The 23,155-nt window shown below is 31.7% G+C and overlaps 1 pseudogene; it reads right to left on the bottom strand.

Annotated features, from left to right (window-relative positions):
• Positions 1-19,665: 19,665 nt before the first annotated feature.
• Positions 19,666-20,978, bottom strand: LOC149563047 (3-hydroxy-3-methylglutaryl-coenzyme A reductase 1-like; annotated as a pseudogene).
• Between the last annotated feature and the right edge of the window lie 2,177 nt (positions 20,979-23,155).

The raw sequence follows: 23,155 nt of genomic DNA, 5'->3' as shown, positions 1-23,155 counted from the left end.
CTAAGGTGCACAGGGTATAAAAACCTAAACAAAAATAAACCTAAACTAATGCAAGCTCGGGTGAAAGGTGCACAGTTATGCACCTTTTATATTGATTAAGCATCTCTAAGTGGGTTAAAGGGTGTGTAGGTAGCGCACCTCTGAGGTACCCCAGGTGCACAATTTTGTTTTTCAAAGAGTTTAATAGTTTTTTTTTATGTTTGAAGTTAGTTTTGGTAGATTAAGGTTTCTAGGTCATATTTTTTTCTTAATTAGGGTTTTTTTTAGGTTATGTTTTTCAACTCTCCAGACTAATGTTTGCTTCTTTTTTGTCGAGGTCATAACTTTTAACCTGGAGCTCATAATTCAAAACCATTTACATTGTTGGAAAGAAGAATTAAAAATCTAATTCCAATCCCTAAAATAGAAAACCTTTAGCTGCCTAGTTTTAGGGACTGACAAAGGTTTCAACTTGAAATTTTGAGCAGAAGACCTTTGAAAAAGCCAGTTAAAAAGACCTATGTAAAAGAGATATGTAAAAGTTTCAAACATTTGATCATTTTGGATAATCAGGATCGCTTGTTCTCTGTCCAAGAAGGATCGAGCAGTCAGAGAGAAGAAAGAATCAAGCAATTTATGCTGAAGATCAAAGATACAGATGTTGCATACATGAACCAAAACAGATTCTTCATCTTATGCAACTATCAATGACAAGATTCAACACAGGTGCCTTGGGATTTTAGAAGCAGAAGGAGTAGTATATGAAATTTTTTTGCTATAAAGAGGGTATAAATCATAAAAATGGGTATAACTTTCAAGATTTTAACTAGATTATAAATTATAATCAAAACCAAAGTACCAACTAGCATTATAATCCAAACATTCTAAGTGTCTCTAAGGAGATGCTTCCTATTTAGAACAATTTTACTCAACATGAAGACTAGTGTTACACTTGTAATCACAAACACTTATGGATTCATTGCCCACAAGAATTGTCAAATAGAGTTCAAGATCTTTCCATTTCATCACTAGCACAACACAAAAAATGTACAAGTACCACAACAACAACTTCCAAGTGGCCTAGCTAATGATTTATGAATAGTTTTGAAGGTGAAGAATCTTTACAAGTTTATGACCCCGTTTCAACTGATACAAAGTCAAAATGAAGAGTTGTAAAAGAAGACCAACAAGATGAAAAAGAAAAATAGCAAGTTGATTCAATCCAAAAGCTAGATTTTTTAACAATGTTCAAGCTAATAAGGTACCTACTATTCATATTCTACTTAGAGAGAAATAACTACATTCTAATAATTAGAATAATGTTAGTACAAGCTTTAATATTGTTGACCAGTCAAAAAAACCAAGTTATAATATATTATTGTTAAATTCATTAAAATTTCCTAGTCAAAAGGAGAACATGATGAAGGCCTTAGCATTTTTCTGGGGGCAGTTCCTTTCTTCTCGTTCATTTTTTACATATTTCAGAGAGAGGTATATTGATTGTATCTTACTTCATTTGTTTCATTTGTTCCTTGATATCATAGAGATATTTTTGTTCATTCTTCATTATTTTTCAATGCTTTTATCTTTGTTGTGTGTTTCTTGATTTAAATATTGTGTGCGCATTATATGCCTTTAGTTAATATTTTTTTTCCTTTCAAATCAAGTGACAAGTATGATATGTCAAGGTGCAAATTTATGTTTTTGTTGACTATTTTGATTAATTAATATGTAAAAATACACTATTTTCCACTTTACTAATCAAGATAATAGGGCCTTTCATAGATTCATTTCACAAGGATTGTCCAATTAATTTGTGAACCTTAGGTTACTTGTTTTTGGGTATTTTTTGAAGCTTCCATTGCTACAAGTCACATATATTTTGGGGCATCACCTTATGTATAGGTTTCATAGTCCACCTTTCTTTCTATCTCTTTTCTCCATCAAAGATAGTTTTAGGTGATTCAACAATGAAGTCAGCCCATAATATGGAGATTGGTTTTCAAGGTAGGCATACCTACAAGCCTAAAAGTCATTCCATGTTTCATGGGATTTCAAGGTACCTCTATTAGCAATTTAGGCCATGAACATACAAACTAATACTCAATATCAATTTTTTTGTTTCCCAAATAAGAAAAGGGTCGTTAATACAATTATTTATTTTATTAAAATTAGCATAATAACTAATTATTATACTAAGAACTAATGAATCTTTGATATTGTAGGAAAATAATGTGTGTGCATACTTTAGTTGGGTTGGCAATGATGCACAATCAAAAATTATAACGTGTGATGAAGGAATGGATTGCAAGTATTGTAAGGCTCAAGAGACCATAATTTTCTTTTTACAATGATTTCTTTGCATTATAATTGCACTTATTTTTTTAGACCATATGCAAAAAAGTGCATAGCTATAAATTGTATATGGATTGATTTTTTTTTTTTTGACCATAGCTTGACCACAATTGGATCATAATTTTTAAAATTCTATATATACATATGTTTGAATGCTTATTTTAAAAAGATACATTTCACCATCAAGATGCATGTGTAAATATGAACACATTATCTCTTGAGAAAGGTTTTAGACAACTATTTAACAACAACCTTCATTAAATATGTATATCATGAAACTTAAATTTCTTATGTTTAATGGCCTTGTAGTACTAAATGCTCCCAAAGATATAGCCATGAAGATTACCTTATCAACACAACATCTCTTCACAACCCACATATTAGATTTCGCAAAGGTAAAGTAGAGAAATACCTTGATTCCTTCTATACATACCATATTATATAGTCCTCCCTTAAATATAAATTTAGAAATTGTAATATTATTTTTAAAAAACTTTTTGTAAAATTATAAATTCATTAAAATAAAATCTATCAAAAGGACATGCGTTGGGAAAAATATTACAGAAATATCAATGTCACAAGTAGCATAAATATATTCTTTTGAGCAAATTAAGAAGATGAAATATTGTATGACCATAAACTATGATCAATGCAAGATTTTTTTTATTCACAATACTCATTTGAAAACTACAAATGGTATGCATATTGTGGTAGTTGATTCGATGATGTAGAGAAATACCTTGCTTCCTTCTATAGTTTTTTCAATTGTACTTTCTATCAAAACATGGGTATATCTTGATACTTTCATTGAATTAGCTACCATGCTACCCATACCATTTTTAATATTTTTAATTACTAGTGCAAATTAAAAAATTCCAACATTGATTGTACTTTCTAGTTGGACAAGAGAACATCTTCTTGATTTTCTTGAAAGAATTTATTTATGTTGCTTGTGACATTAATATTTGTGTAATATTTTTACCAATACCTATCCTTTTGATAGAATTTATTCAAATGACTTCAATTCACATTTGAAACTTTATGTAATTACAATTTCTATATTTATATATTTGAATGGAGAGTTGTATAATATAGTTATAATGTTGTTTAGGCTTAGGTTTTTATCATGGTTCAAAGGGTAAACCTAGGACCTAGAAGGTCTCACTAGAACACCATACAAGCTTATTGAATACATTACATAAATGTCATGTCAGCCACATTGGGCCTAAGGGCTTCGTTCGAAGCCCCTAAAGACCAACATTGACCTATTGAGGGTTCTTTTGAAGCCCTTACAGTGAATTTTTTTTTTTTTTTTAGTTTCCTTGATATAAATGTCATTTTGTTTTTTCTTTCAAAATTTATTGAAAAAAATCTTCAAGAAGTTTGTTATTTTTGAAGAAAAGTGAAGAATACTTATAAATAGTAAATACAATAAAAGAAAACAAAATAGAGAACAATGCAAAGGAGAGAAGAAAAAACAACACTTTATTGATTCATCAAGTTATCAACACACATGCCTAGCTATAAGGCCTTCTAGGTTATGGCCAATACAAGTGTTTTACAAAATACCAAACATATAATTTTTTCAGGTCCTTAATTTGGACTTCCAACTCCCTCAACTTCACACTCTCTCTTCGTGCATGCCTAACCTAACCTAAACAGCCCTATTATACTTGCCAAAATGGCTTATAGAATATTCTAGATAATAGAAGGTCAACCTCAAATCAGTCTCCACATATCCCAAGACAAGATACTTACATTAAATTCATGATCCAAATTAAATGCATGAGTCCACTTAAACTAAGAACTAATCATAGAAAAAATCAGTCAAAGAAGAATCTGAGCATCAACAAACATCTAGATAACTTGGTGTGCAAAGGAACACTCGGCCAACACTAGAAATCTCGGCACATACATAAATGCTCATCCAAAACTAGAAAACATGGTACATACAAGAACTTGATAAACTCAAAAACCACTGAAACTTCACATAAACAAAGATGAGTAGGATAACAAAGATGAGCAGGATAACAAGGCAACCCAGGATGCTCCTGCATCAATGCTCACCTTCCTTCATTCTCATATCATTATCTTTTCCTCTGAGACTTTCTTCTCTTTCTCTCAACACATTCTCATCTCCACCATGTATAACTAACAACTTGTCCAATATTTCTTTAGGATTAGTACAGTTCTTGATATCATCAAACTTGGCATCATTCTGGGAAAATACAATCTCAATCATTCGAGTATTATGTAATTTATTATCAATGTAAGTTATTGTCTCTAATTCTAGATACATGTAGCTTCATTTTTTTTCCATGGGGAGAAGTTCTTCTTTAGCTTTGGTACCTCTCTCTTATACATTTTTTGGATCTTTAGATAAAGTCCCTTCAAACTTCTTTCTTCAAGAACTCTTCTGTTATACCAAATGTTAGATAATTACTTTCATATGGACCTTAACCCTTTAGGGATAATCAAATCAAAGGTGTTTTTTAGTGGCTAATATTTTCCTATTGGCTAATTGTAGATTTTTTTGCTAGTAATTTGGCTAATAATTTAAGATTTAATGCATCTTAAATTGCCACATTTTTATTAAATTTAGCTATAAAATATTTAAAATTGCTCAATTATTTATTTTATTAAAAAAAAATCTCAAAGATTCACCACAATATTCAATACATGATTTGATTTGATTCACCTAAATATTATATATTATTGGAGAAATTAAAATTAATTCATCAATAATTATCATGATTATTAGGTACTTTAGGGATATATCACCAATATTTAGTTTTTACTATTTATTTAAAATATAATGTAATGATCCTCATAATTAATATTCCATGAGGTAAAAAATATTCAGTTTTGGTTTGCAATATTCCATGTCACTAGTGAACTTCCTATTATTATTAAGATTCCCCAATATTTTCTACACAAATTATGATTCAAAAATAATCGTGAATGTAAATAATATTTAAAAGTAAAAAAATAGAGAAATTTTTCAATAGAAATAATTTGGTTTTGTTAAATAATGAAAGATTCACCAATATTTTATATCTTTTTCTAGAGGGGGGTTTCTTAAAGTTTACCCTGATCACATGGACTCTTGAGCCACCCAAATCGGCATCACTAAAAAAATTGTAAAAAGAGTGTAAGGTGTTTTTTAAAATTCTCCAAACCTTTAGGATATGTACTAAACACAAAGTTAAAACCTTCTAGCTACTTTTGGCATAAAAATCCAATTTAAAAATCAACAACTCAGAAAAAAAAACTCTCCATCACCTTTATAGTAAGAGATATCACCTCTATAGGAGCTATCAGGAGGAAAGAAACAAGTGAATTATTCCAAACATGGTCTAATCTACTCTAAAAGAATGTAGTATCAAGGAAATACTACATCAAGAAATGAACATCATCCATCTACAATGAGATCCCCACTTCTATATTAAATTCCCCACCATCAATAAGAAGTGGATAGTAGAGGACAAACACACCAATCCCAAAAAAAAACACAAATAGGAGTTGTCATTACCTACACAAAGTGCTAAATAAGAGTAGTAATCACCTACATAAGCCCTACCAAAATAGGAGTAGGCATTACCTACATAGAGGCCAAACCATAAGTAACTAGCCACTTAAAAACTACTAGAATCAATTAAATCATCAATACAAAAAAACCAATAAAACAATCAACACAATAGAAGAAAATCATCATTCTTAACAAGAAAAAGTGTTGACCATGAAGGATACCCATAGAAAAATGCATGTCTAGAATATATTGAATATCCTTACAAAATAGGTAAATAACTTGCACCACTACCTCCACATGCCACTCAAAGATAAAAGTAGAAAATGAATCAAAATTCTTCTCACTTTTACCAACCCACAAAATGTCCAAATATAAATAGGGAAATAGATCCCATAAACTAGCCTCCATGGAGCTAATTTAAAGCATGATCATTTCTCAAGGGCTGCAAACAAGGTAGACAACTTAACTAATTTTTTAGAATTTTTTCCAAGGATATGTCATAAAGTCCCTATAAGAATGGGCGCTAGTTAAAGGCTATCCAAGTAGAGTTCTTTCAACACTATAGGTAAAACCAACACCACACATAAAGCCCTATTTCAAGGTCCAATAGCTTAGAAAAAAATACTTTCCAAGTAAGTTTCAACTAAATCCCACTAAACATGATAACTAATATCTCAAAATGGGTATGTAAGAACTGAAATCTTAATGCCAAAAGAAGAAAACAATAAGAACCTTTCATCACATCTTAAAGAGCTATATTCACTAAAATAGTATAAAATGAATCATCCATATCTTTTCTAACATTTCTTCTAATATTTTCATCAACCAAATACAAAGAATTATCAAGGATATTGTATGGTCAACCAATGGTTGACAAATCCCGCTCCCATACCTATTTTGAGAAATGTACCTCTTCCAACTAGTAAATTTAACAACCCCTGGGATTGAAAAATGAACTAATCTCTTTATATAATTATAAATACATGGGATTATTTTTATAAAGAGCAACTAACTATATAAAATATCCTTATAATAATAACATATCTCTATAACATCAACTATTCATCTTACCACTCACAACATATAATAGCCACCATAGGAGAAACTACAGAGTTGAATATCCTTCACATGATATAAATCTAATCATCTTAGAAACAATCAAAGTAAACACAATACCCTCAAAATAAAAGGAGATCCAAATAATCAATTATCTATCTTCATCACAAACAACAACAAATAAAAATCACACTCTCTTCTATGCATTTGAATTATAGAATAAGGTAGTAGAAAAAATCCACCTTAAATAACAATATGAGAAGGAAAAAGGTCTCTCTCCCCAATATGGTCAAGGAAAAACCAAGGAGGCCTCCTAGAGAACATACCCACTCATAAAACTAAAATAGGTCTACAAAATATGGTGTACGGTAACACCACTCTTCCACAAGCTCTCTAGAAAAAATAGTACCATAAATCACCTAGGAATTGAGAAATCCAAAAGAAGGCAATTATATGATGCCAAGAAAAATCTTGATCGAATGATATTTTATGACAAGACAATGAGAAATCCAAGCCCATTGTCATCTTCATTAGAGTCTCTCTCATTCTATATAATCCCCCCTACACATAAAACCCTAGCAACATTAGTCTTCCTTATATTCTAGTCCATCACCTTGATTTAAATTTGTTTCATTATTTTATATATATATATATATATATATATATATATATATATATATATATATATATATATATATATATATATATATATATATATATATATATATATATACATATATACATATATATATATATATAATATATATGTATATATATATACATATATGTATACATATATACATATATATATACATATATCTATACATATGTATATATATATATACATATATATATGTATACATACATACATACATACATACATACATACATACATACATACATATATACATACATATATATATATATATATATATATATATATATATATATATATATATATATAAGTAATTTAAAGTCATATCAAATAGATTTAGTCTTTGTTAAGTATATTTTTAGTGTGTTAATTAGTGAAGATAGTATTTCTTACTTGGATTTTTAGTTTGGAAACTAATTCTTGTGTTCTTTTAGGCATTTTGTTATTTCCTTGTCAAATATATCAATTTAAAACTACTAACATTTATACTTGTAGGATGTTGCCAATAAATATATTTTTAAACTATTGATGGTGTATGGATGCAAGTTTCTAAGTTTTTCATGAAAAATTTTTCACTTAATTTATAAATGGTTCATGAACTTTTAATTTTTAGATTATTGCATTCAATTAGTGGTTAAATATTATATTTATCTCTTCTTTTTTTCATACTCATGTATTTTTCACACTTGTGCATCCCTAAGGAGGTCTAAGTACTACATAAAGTATCATATCCCTTAAACTTTCGGTGGTATTAGTTGTAAGAAAAAAAAGATGGCGACACCCAATTTTTTAATTTTTGATCAAATTATTATTTTGTGCTAAAAGAGGTTCTAACTCCAAATAGTGATTCAAGTGAAATTCCTTCAATTTTCTATATAAATTGGTGCTACATAGTATTTTTGTAAAACCTATTTAACATCTCTATCACCCACATTTTATTAAATTCAATTCCCCTAAATGGAGAGGACAAGTGCTATGTTTCTAATTGGTAGGTAGAACTACAAATCTATCCCAACAGTAAATTAATTAATTTGATAGCTAAATATATTATTATGTGTGTGTCCCCACTCAACACACCCACAAAGAAAGTACTATGGTTGGTGACAAAAAGGTTGGTTGGGCTTGGCCAAAGCATGATAAGTGTGAGGTGTTGGAGAAAAATGGCCTTCATTTCTATGAAAATCCCAAGACTCCTTGAGAATGAAAACCCTCAATACACTTTGGGTGATGGTTTAAAAAGATGGAAAACCTAGTTAGTGCAGTGACATCACTTTTAAAAGCAAGGTGCGGTGGAAAATTCAATTATAAATGGATGGATCCTTTCCATTATTTCTTGGTCTTGTGATTTCCTTGTAAATTCTATCTGTCGAATACGATGAAGATTTGGACAGATGTCAATAGGTACACTCATATTTATCATTTTAATTAGGACAATAAAGTTATTACTCCTTATATAATGCTCAATTTCTAAAACAAATCCTTTGGGATTTATTTTGAATGGAAATAATCTTCACATGTATGGCTTCATACATTAGTTTGTTTCCTCATTTCAAGCAATTATAATGGCACTATGATTTATTGTTGCGGTATCTCTATCATTGCTCTAATTCATATGCATAATTCTAATAAGATATGTAGCTATGATTTTTATTGCATCTCTCTTTTTTACAAACATTCTTTCTCTATCTTTACACTAGATGAGTTTAAAGAAACTATCTGAGACCTAGAAATGGGTGGGGAGATAATTAGAATTGAGCCCATGAGAATTGAGGATCGATGGAGGCAAGACTCTTGTTCCTTCATGGTCATAAGTAAAAGAGGGCTTCTTCCTTTTATGGAATCCATGAAAGGATATGATGTTCAACATTCTCTTTGCAGTTGGTGAACTCCTTAATGACAAAAAAGTCACTATAGATGGGATCACTTTTCAAATTAATGAAAAGCTTATTACTCAAGAAAATAGGATTTCCATGGAGGATAAGAATTAGAAAAAGGTCATGAAGATCACTAATTAGTTTAGTCTCAATAGATATTTCAAAGCCAAGGAAACCCCAATCTTCGTGTGTGGTGGTTTTTACAAAGAAAATTTTTTGGACGAATGACACAAAGTCTATTTCTTGATTTTGAAGTGCCTCACTCAGGAAGGTCATTTTGGGGATATTTTGTAATTTAGAACTTTTCTTTCCTAAAAGAGGAGAAGAGGTAATTCTTTTGAATTTATATTTGTATCACTAATATTAAGTGATTCCAATAGGTTTTATTTCTTAATGACAATTATAAATAATAATAATTTAAGTGTTGATGTGAAGCTATCTATAATTTGGACTTAGGTTCATTTTGAAATCAATGAGTTTCTTTATTTGTATCAAAATTCATGTTTTGGTATTTTTTAAAAAGAGGACTACCTAGAATACTTTTTGATTCTATAGGTTATAGGGGATTTCATTATGATGCACATTCTTGTTGAATAATTTTTTTTATTTTAACCATATTTCCTCTTTCCTAAAGTTTGACTCTAAGTATAACTCATGTGAATAATTGTAATAAAGATTCAAATACATTTTAATCTACACCAAATCATACTAACATGAGCTCACATTATTGTGACACTGTGACTTATAACTTATAGCTTTAAAAAATCAAATGCTAAGAATTATAAAGAAACTTTTTCTTTTAGAAATATTGAACACATATATAAAATTGCAATTAATAATATAAATGTATATATTGTTTAGTGGGAAGAAAAAAATTCATCATTGTGTCGAATAAACCAATGTGATCCTCCATCTAGATCGTGTAGTGTGGTTGATGGAAAAAATTTGGTCACAAAATATAATCCATTATCTTACATTACATTATAATGGACCATTGAAATTAAATAGCTCCAAAATGAGATCCTCTAATTATTGTTTCAAAGAATTAACTGTATGCATAACAATGTGAGTTTCTAGTATTTGTAGGTATAGGTATAGGTTTTGTAAAACCATTTGTGAACATTCATAGTAAAATCTTATTGTAATTAAGTTATTAGGACTAGATTCTATATGCCCTTAATGAAGTGCTACAAGCCCTTTCTAAAAAAATTCCTTCTTCACCTTAAGCTCATACCACATCGGCCATAGAACCTCGTAATAAGGATATGGAGTCAAGTGGAGATGTAGATGTTGTCATTTTGAAGATGAGTGAAGGAACTTAATATGGACTTGCTACAATATTTGTACCTATTTGTATATTACTATAATTGTGACTTTGGTATAATTTTTTCTTTCATCCAAAAGCAACAATAAGGAAGGGGCCAAAGGAAATGAACATTAAAAAAAAGGAAAATCTTTCTCATACAAGCATCATATAAGAATGAGAAGCGAGATTGAGATTGTTGAAATTATTCAATATTTCAGTAGATCTTACCTTCAAGATGAATATTTCAAGAATCCTAAACTCAATAAGATTGAGTCTTTGTTTCACCAAAAATAATAATATTCCCACTAGCTAGGCTTGACTCTATACATTTTAATTTATGTTTTCCACTTGAAAAATAATGGTCGCACTACCCTTTCAATAGTTACAATATGTCAAAAGATTTCACATTCTCGAATACCATTTGTGAGATGAATATAGGTGAATATTTATTCTATCGTATTCATTCATTTAATATAGTGATCTGTATAGATGAGGTAATAGCTCAATAATGTACATATAATATAATGGATTGTTATATCAAAATTTTTTTTATGCCCATGTGAACATTTTATCGAGGAGTTGACTAGTAAAGAAATCAAAATGGTAAGTTGTTACAATGAATAATGTAATATAATGGGCTATTATGTTTGAATTTTATTTGATACACAAGTGTGCATATTGTGGAGATAAGTATTTTGGGAGCAAACCTTTCAAAATGCAGATATATGTAAGAAACTATTTTCATAAGGGATCTATAAAATGGTTCAATGGAGACACAATTTGCCTAATTATAGTGGGAAGGACTTTTTTCTTAAATTTGAATGTAGTTTTAGATTTTGAAAAGTGATGTAATGCTTTACAATATGAACTCATCTATAATATGTTTATATTATTATTTTATTTAAGCATAAAATACAATTGATGTCTCTATAAGAGTGTTGTTCTGAATAATTTTCTAGAGAGTATAACTTAAGAGTATAAACAATTTTCCAAAGCTAATTAATTAAGTATTATTAAACTCCTTTCCACTATCTAAAGATAAAAATGGAGATTGTATCATAAATCCAATGGAAAAGATTATTTAGAATGTTTTTATAGAGTATTATCTATAATAAATCATTAAAATAATCTTTTGGAGCAATATATCTGACTCCACATCCGTTTTTAATTCACTAGACAACATAATAAAAAATGGAGTTTCCACATTTCCCTAAACTGAGTAGAAGGGAAAATAGTTATACCTGATACTAAATTGATAATTACCGCGATAACCAATAAGTGATAGTGTAATGCTTGTAATATCCCATTTTTATGTTAATTTCTTCAATTCAATAAAAGGTTTTGTTTGTATATTTGCAATAATAATAATAAATATTTGTACTTTCCTTGTTCTTTCACTGAGATATTATTTTTAAAGAGTTGCAAGCTTTTTCAATGAACTTGGTTATACAAGCCATATATTTTTTGATAATATAATACCTAACAATTATCGCAATTACAATTAATTAATTCCCTATTTTATATGTTCTCGAAAACTTTAAAATATATAAATTACTTCCCCATTGTTGGATTGCCAATAAAATCGAATGATCTGAATAGCTTAATCTACTGAAACACAAATGAAAAATTATATTTCAATACAAGAGTATCTATTATCAAATTCAAATCAATTGATAAACAACTTGAATACTTTTATGCAGGAAATCTAGCCTGCGTGTATTTCAAAGGCATCCCTGATGTATGAGGGCTACAACACAAAGTTTCAAGGAAGATCCACGTTAAAAATTTGCTGAAGTTTCAAGGAAGTTTCAACAAACACACACACCATACACATGCAAGTATGGGGTAAGTATCCATAAGAAAATGCATGTGATTTATAAATCATCTTACTAAACATCATTAATAACTGCAAATATTGTAATAATCATCATACATACATGAAATATAAAGTACCAAGTAATCATATATCAACTAAATCTGAAACAATATATGATAATCTCAAAATAATGTCACTAACCATCAACATAAAACTAGCCCTAAAAGAGTTTGACAATGATAACAAAAATACAAACTAGGGGCAGGCACTACATCCACCCCCCCTAGAATTAGGCTTACTCCTGGAAGCCTACATGAATGATAATACTGAAGAACTCACTGTGCGGGTCCCATTGAACCCTTTTCTCTCTTGTAGGGGAATATGATTCCACTGATGACACTACAACACACTTAGAGCAATATGATTCTAGTTTAATAGTAAACTGAAAACCACATTGATCCAACATTCATTCTTTTAACAACTACTAAAATAGATCCCCTAATACATTCTAAACAAGAGCAACTTAATGCTTGCAAAGATAATCAAGGGCATACTACCTTACAACATAGATAAAACATACATGTTTTGCAACTAGAATGAGTTTCAATTTTCAATTTTGCCCTCGTTTAGGTTTAAGTAGAATTTTCAGTTTTGAAAGCTAAGTGTTGAAATATGCAAGTAACAGTTTAGGTTCTGTTTCAGTTCACCTAGTTTCAAGTTTCAGTTTGAAAGAGATACACATGATAGTTTAAAGTTTTTTTTTTGTTCAACTATTTAACACTAGTGGCATTCCAATATACCCAGAGCTCCCAATGTTGAAACTCAGGCTCTGATACCAAATGTAATGCCCTGCCAAGAGATCCAAAGAATTAATTTGAAGTTTCATTAAGTTTGGTAGCATTTTATTTTTTAAACAATGAAAGTAAATCCATCTACATCATTCACATGATAGCGGAAGCAATAGCATAACCATAAATCATCGAACATAATTAACTAAGTGCATAGTTCCTCCCAACCATAAATAGCATCATTAGACCATCATGGATCCTAGCCATCCCTCCATGCGTAACATCCCAAATCACCGAAGAGATCATCGATATTATCATAGTAGGAATGTCACTCCTAAAAACATACTACATCACATGCAGAAAGTAATCTAACATGCAAAGTAAAGCATAAGATACCATCATCTAACATATGCAAATCATCAATGTGAGGATACATGTCCACAATCATAATCCATGAAGATAGATGCCAACAAAGAATACTCCAGCCACGGCGTCTCAGATGAGTCTCAAATGATAAGAGTGATAAGCACTACCACCCGATCGCGTGGAACCTAAATGGTCCACTCCCACCACACTAAGGAGATAATCTCAAGTACCAAATAGGCTATCAAAATCACATATCATAAATACTCTCTAAGTCCAAGAATCCTAAAAGTTTACTAACTCAAAGGTTCCAATCACAAAACTGACATCTGATCCCAGAGGCACACAAAGACATGTAGGAAACCTACTCTATAAGCAGGCAAGTGTCATCACATAAATCATGTAGAATTTACCCTGGCAGTTAGCTTAGGACTCCAGGGTCCCTACTGATCCTTATGCGACCACTAGTATCCTCTCTTACTGACGAGGCATACTACGAAATGCAAGGTCGCAACCAAGCATTCTCTCTACTCCCATCCTAGTCTGTACTAGCACTCGAGGCATGGGCGAGAACAAAACAATTATCTTTTTAGGTTCATTTAATCCCCATTTAGTGTAAATGTTTTCACTTATTAAAACAACTTACAATGAGTTACCCTAGCAGCCACTTAGGGCCCCGGCCCCCATTGCAAGCCACTTCCCGACACAACAAGTAGATAACCTACCCTAAGCTCATGGAATCATAAATCACAAAATCACCACAGTCCTATACAAGCGACTGGAAAAATACCAAAAGATAATCCATAAAAAGAGCATTAAATCTCCATGAGCACATGAAAAGCATCCATAGATAATCATGACCACAACAATTCTCTATTGGCAACTGAAGGTATCACTAATAATCAAAAGTATCCATTGGTTCTCAATAACCAAAATATATCTCAAGAATCATACTGATCGAAGACTCCAAAATGGTTGAGTCAAAACATCTCACAACATAACATCATCAAGAAATAAATCAACACTTCAGTTCCATCATGGTGACTGGAAAGTAATCCAAGGATAACTGATTGATGACTAAAAAATGGTTAAGTCAAGTGTCTCAGATACATATAACTCAGCTTCACACATGATTGTGATCGAATTCAAGAAATCATGATTGTGATCGAATTCAAGAAATCATTATGACATCACAATCATAACCCTAGAGCCTCTGGTAGACATCCTATAACTGGTCAACACTAGTCAACCCAAAACCCAAAACAAGAAGCACAGAGAAGACACAATGCAAGCACATGTTTTGGTTTGCTAAAATTTCATGATTGAATTGAGTATAGAGGTTTCAGTTTCTGTTTGCAAGTATACTTCAAGTGTATAAGATTTATCATTTGACCTACAAGTCAACCCGTTTGTTCCCTCAATAACATTATCCTTTAAAATTAAATTCTAGGAATAACTGGAGGATAAATATTTACTCATTACACTAATCTTCATTGTCCCTTAATTAAAATTATTTGCTTTATTAATTAATCTTAATCAATTAATAATGAACATAGATATGACTCTTTATCATTCTAACAATACTTAATTAAAACTCAATTAAATATCACTAAAACTTAAGTTTCATCACTAACAACCATTAAAATACCTAAGGTCATTATTCAAGTCATTAGAATAAGACTTATCAACTTCGATGTAAATACTTTAGAACTTCATTAGACTACATAACTCTATGAGTATCAGATTCACCAAAGCTCTCGTTCCTAGGGTTTATTATGAAGTGAAAGACTCTCTTCTATCCTATAATTATTTCGTATATACAATTGAATTGATTAAGTTTTCAATTTTGTTTCAAGTGTATTCCAAGCGTATAAAATTCTACATTTAATTTCCAAGTCAACATAGAATTATCCCTCCATTGTTCTAAAATAATTTTCTAAAGTAGTCAAAAGATAATTATTTACTTATTTAAATCATTGAATTAGTTCCCATTTAATTCGATTTCCAACAAATAAATTATCCATTGATTTCCAATAATCAACTAGCAATTCTAACGAACCCAGTGTTATTGATAACAATAATTGCATAACCCAAAACTTCTATTTATATCATACTCTAATAATTAACCTTAATTAAACTAAATTTAAATAAGTTAATTATTAAATTCTAATATAAAACTATGTTAATATTTCTCCTCTTTAATAACACTTTGTTTAATCTTAATATATTTATATTTTAATCACATGCACACATCATGCAATCTAGAATCTTTTAATAATTTTAATATCTTTTCCACTTTTAAATTTATTTTCGAAACTTTAATTGCTAAAATATTTATTAACTTAAATAAATATTATCACATTCCAACTTTAAAATTGTAACTTTTATCTTCAAATTTTTATTATTTTATATAATTAATTTCCTAATTAATTAAATAAAATAAATATTAAAATATCATATTAATTTTCCATTAAATTAAACCATTAATTAAATCTTTTAATTAGGCTTAATTAATAGAAAATACACTAAAGACTCATACAATAAAATACGAAAAACCCATTATAGCAAAACACATACAAAATTAAACCAAAAGGGTTAATATCATGAATTACGTCATCTAACGCATTCAGAGGGTACTCAACTCAAATACTTGTCCTAATTTCCAATTAGGACAAATGGCTTAAAGGGTTGGGATTTGGACTTGAGAATATATCTCCCCTCTCTTACCATTGAGATAATGCGATAGAGTATGCTCATCCTGGCAATTCAGGGAAGTCGATGCCTGGTACCTGCAACCTACATAAAAACCATGCATGTACATACAATATATATATATGCTAAGCTAAACAGGCAATGGCAGGAAGTGGTGCATCATGTAGATCTTGACTAGTAGGTGACTACGACTCCCTTCCTTAACCACATCAGAAACGCCATCCAAGAACAAACACACACACCATACACATGCAAGTATGGAGTAAGTATCCATAAGAGAACACATGTGATAACAAATCATCTTACTAAACATCATTAATAACTGCAAACATTGTAATAATCACCATACATACATGAAATATAAAGTACCAAGTAATCATATATCAACTGAATCTGAAACAATATATGATAAACTCAAAATAATTTCATTAACCATCAACATAAAACTAGCCCTAAAAGAGTTTGACAATGATAACTAAAATGCAAACTAGGGGCAGGCACTACATGAAGTAGTTGTTGCACTTCTGTTAGAGGAGATGTGGAGAAAATCTTCTAAGGTGGCCAAGGAGGCTCTCATTGCTCAAGGTAGAGAGAAGAACAAAAGAAAGAAGGACATGAAGCCTGAATCTTTTGGGAAAAAGTCCAAAGCAAAGTGTTGGAACTGCAAGCAAACTGGTCATATCCGAAAGGATTGCAAAGAGAAGAAGAAGAAGAAGAAAATGGAGAGTTCTTCCAATTTTGAGTCTTGTCAAAGTGATGATGAAGATGCAAGCATTGTTTCTTTGGCTAATTAGTCATCTAATGATGATTGGTTAGAGTGATTCAATCTTCATGTGGAAGATGCTTGTCATGATGCCATGTACAACTCGACACCACAGTCTAGTTGGCATTGCAGATGTTGAAGGCGTGAGATTCTAATGTGGCAAAAGGATCTTTTCACTTTTGCTGAAGTACTATTTGGAGATGTTATCTTCATGTGACTGAAGATCTTGACATCTTAAGGATTCAATTAGTCCTTCCTAAAGGTGTGGATTTTTCTTTCATGTTAGCCATGTCGAGTAACTTTGTACTTCGTCAAGTGGGAGATTGTTGAGTTGACAAAGAACTTGTATGTTGCCTCTTGTACAATGAACTTACCCCCGTACAGTGCTTCCCATATGGTGAATCACTCGGAGATGTGTATCTATAGAGATGAATGGGGATGGTGTGATGAAGTGAAGTTGTCCATGTTGTGTACAACAAAGACGTACGGTGGAATGATGTACAATTGGAGTACGAGTATGGTGTCGAGCACCAAGTATGATCAGTATGGTGAGCATCAGTATGATAGGCATGTGTAGGGCATGTGTACATGGATATTTCCAATATGATGGTGTTGTGGTGCCAGAGGTGTCATGGTGTCAGAGTCGTGGTGGTGCCAGACAGTCTGGCAGTGTCGTGGTGCCAAACAGTACGACAATGAAGGAGAGTGAGTACAGTATAGTGGTGACGAACAGTACAGTGACAGTTATGGTATGGAAGCAAAATTGGTTGACAAGTTATGTAACATAATGGTTGACATACTAGATTCCATAACGAATTGCATAGTGTATAAATGTATGTGAGATTTGTTGAGGGGAGGACAACCCTAATACTTGGCAAAATGTTGCTAAGTTTTTGGTTGACAATAACAGTTGTATTGCTATAGAGGTTGTGAAGGTTGAGGCTGTGAGTCTGAAGGATAGAGTGTCATAGTGGTAGTAGTCAGGTTGTAAAGATGATCTAAGCTTGAGTCCATTATTTTTTGTATGTAATGTATACATTACTGTAATACAAAGGGCAACACTCTAGTTCTTAGCTGGTGGGTTTTTCCCGAAAGAGTTTCCCATGTAAATTTTGGTCTCTTATGTTTTATCTTGTGTGCCTTTATTTTCTCTATTCTTTTTTTTTTTTCCTATACGAGTGATCCCACAATAATGGGTTCCACTTTTTGACCAATTTTGACACTGAAATCAATATTTTTGAAAAAACCTCACATTCGAGTGACTCTATCTCTAAAACTATGAATAATTTCAAGATGATGTAAACTAGTGATTTTTACTGCTCTGTTCCTACTTTGTAACCATACTTTTAAATTTATTTATTTTTAATTATTTAAGTCAAATTTTTCTTCTCCTCCTAAAAGTGGTACATATGAAAAATCAATATTTTTAAAAAATGACAGTCTGTTTGACACACAGAACTTTTTTCTAGAAATGATAATGAGCTAATTCTTTTAGTGTTGGATTTGTAACATCAATATCCAAATGATGCATTTGATTTGAATTAATTTGGTTGAATATTGTATAGTTTATGAAATTTTGAAGTGACATCAATCGTAATTCAGACATACATTCTTTTTGACACAAATAACTTGAACTCAATTTATCATAAATCTAATTTTTATTTTTTTAATAAAAAGATACCTCAGCAACCTATTTTCTAAATATTTTTCAAAAAAAAATTGACCTAATTTACAAATTTTCCCGAAGTGTCGAAGTTAGTTGATGTTCAACTATTAATGAACCTATAATGAGTTAAACTCATATTTAAAAGTCTTAATGAATATAATATTTATTATAATTATAATCATTGGAAAGCTTGCTCCAAGTAGCACAAATTGGCATTTTTATTTTATAGCAGGAGATCATTCAATCTCAATTTTGGGGGTCAAAAGAACAAATTTCATATTTTTTAGAAAACAGCACCAAAAATTTGTAAATTGACATGTTCACATGAACATTATGTTTGTGCAAACATATTAGACATGTATGCGCGAACATATGTTTGTGTGAACGTACGAGTAAAAATAATCTGGTGGTCAAAAATTTAAGTTAACATGTTTGCAAGAACATGTAAAATAATTTGTGTTCGCACAAACATACAAAAAAAGCAAATTTATAAGGCAAGGGCAATTTTTTTATTTTTTATCTCAAATGGAAAAATGAAGTTTTAATCTCAAAATCACCATTAAAATATGTTCACATGAACATGCTAATAAGGTATGTTCACACGAACATATCTTATTTAAACTCAATATGTTTGTGCGAACATATAATTGATTTATGTTCGCGTGAACATAGTTAGCACATTCGCACGAACATATGTAAAATTCAATATGGGAATTTTTCATAATTTTGTGATTTCCTTCATCCCCCAAAAGTGGTACCTAGTATTATGGGTTCACCCATACATCTCTATAGATTCAAACCCTTTATGTTTCCCTTGTAAATTGACATTTGGAAGGCGTTTCCACAAGTAACTTTCCTAACATGGAGACCATATTCATTCCCATGGCATCTCTTGTGAAGCATGAGAATCTCATGTATAAATTCTTGCCTACAATTGCACACTTTATGCCTTGTAGCCTAGTGAATCTGCTTTTCCTGTTGGAAAAAAAAGAGAGCCCAAAATCTCATCAGTTACCTTGAAAATATGGCTTTATTGAATTACTTCACATGCATATAACACAGATACCCTTAAAAGCTATATGAGCTGCAGTGAGTGCAAAATGAAAAGGAGGATCTGGAAGAGAAGTTCATATATACATCTTGAAGATGTCAGAAAGTTTAACAGAGTTTGTTGGATCCTCGATATAGAACTTGAGCTCCGTAGCCCTCTTGGCACTCTGGAACCTAACAACAACAGCGCTAGTGATGCCATCTCTGAGAAGAATGGATGTAGCCCCACCACTCATTAGAATGGCCTTGCAACCTCTGTTAGTGTTGGCCACCAGACACCCCTCTATGGTGATCATGGGCACCATGTACTCACACTCATTCAGTAGTAAGGGCCCTGCCACACCCATGAGGATTTGGACATAACCCACAGGTATCTCACAGCATTTCCCTAGAATGGACTCATAATCAAAACCCTCTAGTAGCAATCCATCAAGGGATCTCTTGGTCATGAGCTCCAAGCACTCCTCCTCACCAAGGCAACTTTCTTGCAGTCCCCAAGTGAGGATTCAAGAGAATAGGAGGCTACACTACCATTACACATAGCAATTGCAATGTCCCCGTCCTCATTGTCACCAAGGGCGATTCCCTTGAGCTAGACCTCATCTTTCTTTATAACAATTTCTTCTTTTTTTGCGATCCCACATGTTTTTGTTGGAGGGGTTTTGAGATCCACCTTCTCAACCAAGTCATCATCGTTACTGCTGATAATGTTTTGGACATAATCAATTCCAAAGAATCCCATCAAATATATGAAGGAAGCCAAGTGCACCACAATGGCCACAAGCTCACTAGAGTTGACAACATGGAGAGGCGTTGAGGAACTCATCTTCTCTCTCCATCTCTCCATCAGAAAATATGATGATGCAAAGAAAACTAGAAAGAAAAACTTGTTGGTGAGCCCCAATTGAAGAAGTAGGGCATCAAATGCCAACAGCTTCGAACTCCCATTGTTGTTTTTTCTCTTTGCATAATCATATTCTTCCCTTTTCTTCATCATCTTGAATTTGTCAGTTTCTTTACCATTATTGACAACCATTTTAGATTTTGTTAGACAAGCAACATCCATTGTGATGAGCAAAAATCACAAGGTAGATCTCGTGCTAATGGCTTTTGCTTGTGCTTTCTAGGAACCCTAATGCAATTAAGGCCTAAAATGCTGGGTGTGCTTCTACATCGACAAACGGCAAAGAAACTAGTTATTTATAACACTACTGGTCCTCTACTCCAAGTATTACTTTTGACTTGCATAAGAAAACTCCCATGTTTAAAACTTGTTGCTTTATGAATCTTATGTCTCTCAAGTTAACAAACATGTGATTTGTCTTTGGAGGATCAGACTGCACCTTTCATATGTTTATTAAATAGTTTAAATATTAAAACTTTTATATTTCTAGATCTTTCAGAGGATTGTGTTTTTGTTCATTATGAGAGCTACAGGCATGGGATCTTCATGACATTGGTCCTATTGGATCCAATTGGGGGAGACCTTATTTTTTCATGACTTTCGGTAGCTTCTACTAATTATTTATTTTATTGTGTTTCTTCTTGTTTCTACCTTTTTTGTTGTCAAGGAGAGCTCTCGTATTTTTGTATTTCAGCTTCATTTCAAATTCCATTTCTAGTAGTTGTATGTTAAGAGGTTGAGAACTAGTGTTTCCCTCTATTTTTTATTGCTAGTTCTGCTAGGTTGGATGGGTATGAACATTTTCTTATTTTTCGGGATGAGGGTTTGGGGTTTCACACTGTTATACTAGTCATTTTTGCATATGGTTTACAAACTTGATTTTTATTGTATTTTCATGGCTTTTGTGCCCTAAGACCAAATGGGTTTTATTTTTTAAGTTTTTGAGTTTTGGGGTTTTTATCTCGAAATTTGTGTCACCCAATTTTCTCGAGTTTTCTTACATCATGTTGGTTGTCGACCTAGATCATCTGTAGGATGTTTGTTGCATTGGGATGTGTGTTGCATCTATCCTTCCGACCTTGTATTCGATTAAGTGTTATTTTTTGCATGTGTTCTCATCCAGCCCTTGTGTTATGATCTCTGTGATGGTAGTGTGCAACACATGAGCACATGTGCATGCAATTGTTGGGTGACTTGCCAAGCTCAATTTCCCATTTTTATTTCGATTGAGTTATGTTTATTGAGGTTGGGTTGGGAATATGCATGCCTATAGGCACTCATCATTGTGATGAGTATGGGTATGTAGGGTAGCATGGAGGGGCTTCTCTCGCAACCTTTGTGACTATTTCCCAAAGGGTTGATGTAAAGAAATTCTAATTAATCAATAGCTAAATAAATTAACTAGGTAATAAATGAAAGATAATAAAATGTTAAGTGAGTACCCAATTTGGTTTGAAGACACTTGTTATGTGAGCACCCAATTAAGTCTAAGGACACATGATTGTGTGCCTTCTGTTGGGAAGTTGACGCTACCAAGATTATACACCTTTCTTTGGGAAGTTGATGTTGCCACCACTATCTTGGGCTTCTTGATGCCAATTTATTTACCCTCCAACGAGCCCCTATATAGTGACCCATAGAGTGTCTGACCAAGACTTGATCTACTTGCATTATCTCATGATCTTGGTTGCAGTCTTCTTTACTATCTAATGTGAGTGTTAGCCATGGACATTTTCTTTATGTGTTTTTTTGGTTGGATCATTATCTCCATCAGCACAACAGGAGTGGACCTATAGCTTTCATGTGGTTGGGAGGCATAACTACCTATACCACTATTGGGGACTGATCTACAGAGACAATCTATTATTCCAGTGCGACTAATACTTGATGTTCAATTGGTATATTCATGATTCTAGAGTATGCTTCCTTGTGATTTATGCTTTCATTGGAATGCTTGGATATCATGTTCAGATGATGTTAGTTTATTTTATGCATTCTTGTATTGTAACATTTAGCATATGTTTAGAAGATGTGATTTACCTAGTTGGAATATCTATTGTTTATGTTTTTGTAGTATAATTAGATGTTCTTGTTTTTATGATATTGTTACACTTTAGTAGTAACACTCTCATAAGATAGTTCTGACTATCTAGTTGGTGCAATTTGGGATATTACGCGTTAGGGATGGCTAGGATCTTCATGGTCTCATGATGCTATTATGGTTGGGAGGAACCGTACATGAGTTGTTTTTTTTGTATATTGTAATGGTGCTTTCAGTACATTCCCTTACTGCTACGTTTTAGATGGTTAGATGCAGTTTCCATCTTTCAATCACTATG

The sequence above is a fragment of the Cupressus sempervirens genome, chromosome 4 (assembly GCF_028749045.1).
Source record: "Cupressus sempervirens isolate cs-2001-9-10 chromosome 4, ASM2874904v1, whole genome shotgun sequence".
Classification (NCBI taxonomy): Eukaryota; Viridiplantae; Streptophyta; class Pinopsida; order Cupressales; family Cupressaceae; genus Cupressus; species Cupressus sempervirens.
Note: the sequence above shows the minus strand (reverse complement) of the source record. Positions and strands in the feature narration are given on the sequence as shown.